General features: G+C 35.7%; 1 pseudogene; it reads left to right on the plus strand.

Moving 5' to 3' along the window:
* Positions 1-243: 243 nt before the first annotated feature.
* On the plus strand, positions 244-1152 carry LOC101699296 (uncharacterized; annotated as a pseudogene).
* Positions 1153-5116: the final 3964 nt, after the last annotated feature.

A 5116-nucleotide genomic window follows, 5' to 3' on the forward strand; every position in this document is an offset into this window, starting at 1 on the left:
TTTCCTCCTTTAAGCATTGGATATCAAGTATTTTGTCCCCAGTTGATGAACAGTCATTTATTTTTAAGGAAATAAAAATCATATTCTTGAACTAACACTATTTTACAACTATTAGGATAACTAACAATAAAAAAGTTGGATAACAATGTTGCCAAGAATGTGGAAAAATACAAATATTCACGGTCTGTAAAATGGTAAATCTGTGATGGAAAGCGGTTGTGCAATTTTTTAGAAAACTAAACATGGACCACTGTGGCTGATGACTATGTTTATAAGCTGAGCAGCTAGAAGCTCTCCAACGAGCACGAGATCCTGGAGAAGGTCTGAGCCCACATCGCAATTGGACGGCTACAGGCACGGCTACGGAAGCCAGAAGCACAGTGGTGGAGGTGGATACAGCAGTCAGAGAACCTCTGGCAGAGACAGATATGGGCTGCCTATCAGTACGTAATACACACTTATTGTAGTAAATCTTTCTAGTCATTGGAGTTGGCAAGATTTAGAGGATTTCATTCGGCAAGCAGATAAAATGACCTATGCAGATGCTCACAACGCACAAATGAGGCTGTACTTGAATTTCGCTCCTGCTCTGATATGAAGTATACTTTGGATAAACTGGATGGTATTGAAATAAATGGGAGAAATATTAGACTTATTAAACATAAGCCAGGGGCAAGCCATAGGCAGTTGTACTCTGGGAGCAGATGTAGGTCACACTCTAGAAGAAGGTCATGGAGTAGGAATAGCAGGAGCAACTGCAGTAGATCTCCGAGTGTCTCAAAAATTCTCTCCTGATCTAGGTCAAGGAGCAAAGGGTGATCACGTTCTCAATCAAAAGCCAGGGAATGTAGATCAAAGAGCAAATCCAAGTCCGAGTCTGATCAGGTCTCCCATTCACTCTCTCGAAGCAGATCTAAAGATGAGTATGAGAAATCCCGAAGCAGGTCTGCATGTCGACCTCGACCCAGGAAAGAAAATGGAAAAAATGATATAAAGTCAAAATCCACATCAAGGATCCAGTCTCATTCCCATTCACCTCTACCTGTACCACCCTCAAAAGCTCAGCCTGTGTTCCGTCCACCAAAAACAGCTTCAAGATCCCGTTCTAGATCTTGCTCGAGGTCAAGGTCCAGATCAAGTTCCAGAGATTAATCCAGAATCCTGTCCTTTGAACACTATTATGGAACACTTTCCTACTTGCTTAAGCAATTGCTCTTTCATGTTTGTTCTGTTCTGTAAGAGGATCTCCTGAGAAGAGAGGCACACAGAAATTTGATTTGTGGCTAGATTTGATGAAAAAGATCAGATTATAAAATGCTGTCATGAAGTTAAAGACCCTCTCCCTTCTTTGTATTAATTTTATAGCTTTTGAGCTAAAATAACTTTAGTAAAGATTAAGCTCATTTAGATTTTTTAAGTATTGCAGCAGGATCTGCTGCAGAGGCCTTTTTTTTGTTTGTTTCTTTGCTTATTTTAAAATTAACTATTTCAAGCTTGGATACTTAAGGCTTTAGAGAGAGAACCCAATTTTCAATCATGTTAACTTTTTATAAAGGTTAAGTTCTGTAAGATTTAAGTTAAAGTTTGCTACCAAGATGATTGCCATATTGAATAGGGCACTATTAAATTCTTTAGGTGATGATGTCTGGTATTTGTGGAAACAGTATAAATTCCACTTAAGTGTAAAACAAGGCAAGCCTCAGACCAGCAATAAAATATTAGTTTGGATAACATTATTTTGTGCTATTAATCAAATTTGCCAAAGTATTTATCTGCCCCTCTAACAAGTTGAGCTAAAAATAAAACATATTTTGTAAAAGAAGAAGAAGAAAGAAAGAAAGAAAGGAAGGAAGAAAGAAAGTTAGTTAAGCATGGAGTTACTAAAATAGTAATTAATTTTGTCCTAAGTTTTCATACCCAGGAAAAGCTTACGTTCACAGAAAACTTGTACAACATTGCTCAGAGCAACATATTCATAGTATTAGAACTGAAAATAAAAAAATCATTAACTGATGAATGGATCCACAAATTGTCATTAACTGATGACTAGATGCACAAAATGTCATTAATTGATAAATGGATGAACAAAATGGTATATTATTCACCTATAAAAGAATGAATCACTAATATATGTACAATACACAGGTACTTTGGAAGCATTGTGGTAAGTGAAAGATCAAAGCCACTTATATGGTTGTGTTCATATGAAATATGCAGAGTAAAATCTATAAAGACAGAAAGTTGCTGAGTGTTTGCCAAGGTCTATCAGAAGGAGGAAATTGAGAATGTATGCTAGTGGGATTTTTTGGTAAGTGCTGAAGATATTCAGTAATTACTAGTGCTGATTTCACAATATTGTAAATATACAAAAAACTACTACATGATAACATTTAAGACAGTGAATTATATGATATGAAAAGTACAGATCAAAACAAAAATCAACAAGGAAATAAAATGTATCCAGGGACTATAGCTATCAGAAAGAGCTGCCATATTAATTTTAGTGCAAAGTTCAGTGAGAAGCAGAACAAGAAGTAATCAGAGAGAAAGATGAGTGGAGCCTTCTTATTGAGGACTAGGGAGAGGACCACACTTCCCTCCTGAGATAGCTCAGAAACATTGCCACTTGGCCCAGGTACATGACCAACATCTAACCTTCACTCCTCTCACTTTGTCCCTATTAATTGATAGTAGCTGTCATGAGGAGGGCTTTTAGGATCCCAGAATAACTAGACAAGTTGGTTTTCTGACAAACCTCAGACTATATCACTACTGACAGCTGCATTTAACAATCTTATGTCCACAGGTTGAGTCAGAGATGGCATTCACAGATCTGGTATTTCATCACTAAGCCAAAGAGCCACACAAATCTGAGGCTTGTGGTGGTCACTATGTCTTAACTAGACAAGTCTCCATTTGTATAAGTAAGACACCATGTGTTTGCAAGGATGAGGATGGATAAGAACTTAGTGGGATGTGAGTGTGTAGTCTTTCTTTTACCTGTTTTTAATGTTCAAGGAAAATGTGGAGGATAATGTTCTACATGTGTTTATTAAGAATTACCTATCACCCTTTGGGAAGATTTTCTAGCTCTTTATAAAAAGCTTGTGTATGTATGAGAAATTTGTTCACCAAAGTCCACTCGTATTTCAAACTTTGCCCAACCATAGTGGTGCAAGCCTGTCATTCCAGCCCTTTGAGAGACTGAGGTAGGAAGATCACAACTGTGAGCCCAGCCTGTTCAACTTATTGACTAAAGTCTTTGACTCAAAATTTTAAAAAGATTGACAGATAGCAGGATGCTAAAGGGTAGCCCAGTGATAACAGACTTTACAAAACTGGCTGTGTCAGTATAACTGCAAACAAAACCAACCCTAGTAGATTTTGCAGAGGGAAAGGACCTGAGACAGGGAAGCTCTTGGAGGAAACAGCAGAAGACTGGAATTAGAGCAATCATGGCACACTCAGCCCCTTCTGACCGACTTAAAGTTGCTCAGACCCATGACAGAGAAAAAGTACTGGCCAGGGGTGCTCAGTCTGGGAATTAGCAGAACTCTGGTTGTAGTAGGAGCTATAAGCAGTCTCAGCACTCATATGATCCTCTCAGCCCCTTCACCTTCAGGGGCAGAAGAGTGTAATTCTGTTGTGGGAAATTAATTCAAGCACTGTTTGCCCTATCCAACTTCCTGCCATAACCAGCGGAGTGAGACTCAGCTCTCTGTCAGCATATTTGATCAATAGTGAAAGAGCAATCTGGTTAAACTCAGACTACACTGAAATACAGGGTGGGTTTTTTCTTTTCTTTTTTAATCTTTTTTTCCTCTTCCTGTATTGCTTTTTGCAATAGCTGGGGTTGCACTTGTGTTAGTAATAGCATTCAAGTTTAAGGCACTGTTTTCATTTGTATAGTATCTTACCAAGACAAGCTGGGTTCTCCCATGCCAAGGGCTGTTTCAAAGGATTTGATAAATTAAGTTTTTGATTAGGTAATAAATTGGACACATTCTCCTTGTATCCTTTTCCACCTTTACTTAAATTGATTCTTCCCTTCCTCAGATTTTACTTCTCTCACACTCTCACAAATGTTATCGCTAATCCTCTTTTATCAATTAATTGATTGCTTATTAAATGTAATATTTAAAAGTCATTTAAAGCATTGAGTAATGAAGAATACTATGTACATGAAAAGAAAAACAAATGACAGAGCTAGACTTGGGAAAGTATGAAAATTATCTTTCCACTTATCATTTTGACTTTCAAATAAAAAGTAGAAGAAATAACCACCTGGTGATAACAGTGAATGAAAATACTGAAAATAATCTATACATAAGAAGGTAGGGCAGATTCTATGAAAGGAATGAAAATAAGCACAACTCTGTCTAAAAAGGACAGTAGAGTTCTATCATTCTATCTTGGTGGCCTATTACAACATAAAGTTCATTATATTTGTGCTTTTAATCATTTCAGAAAGATAGAAACATATATATATAAATATATTTATATATATATTTATATATATATATATATATATATATACACATATACATGGCATTACTTCACTTAAATGAAGTATCTAAAAAGTACTTGGAAAATAAGTACAATGGGCTTTTATTATTCATGGATAACATATGGACACATAACAAGAATTATTAACACTAACAACATGGAAAATAAGCAAGAACAAAACCAAATCCAAAATTAGTAGAGGTAAAGAAATAATAAATATGAGAGCAGAAATAAATGAAATCAGTACTAGAAAACACACAAAATCAATGAAATTAAAATCTAAGTTTAAAAAATACATATTTGATAAATTTTGGCCAGAGTAAGAAAGAGAAAAATAAAATTAAGATAAAAGGGTTATTATAAGTGATAAAAAATCACAGAGTTCTACTATGAATAATTATATGGGACCAAATTGAAAAATCTAGAGGAAATAGATAACTCATGGGCACATGGAACCTATCAAGATTGAATTAAGAGGGCATATAAACTCTAAATGATTCATAATGAGGAATGAGATTAAATCAAAAATTAAAATTCTCCTATAAAAGAACAGTCCACTACTTGATGCCTTCACTGCTGAAGTTTACAAAACTTTTAAGAAATGAATTAC

This window comes from Heterocephalus glaber, unplaced genomic scaffold (assembly GCF_053883595.1).
Source record: "Heterocephalus glaber isolate CG9 unplaced genomic scaffold, H.glaber_assembly_v1.0 deba00000122, whole genome shotgun sequence".
Lineage (NCBI taxonomy): Eukaryota > Metazoa > Chordata > Mammalia > Rodentia > Bathyergidae > Heterocephalus > Heterocephalus glaber.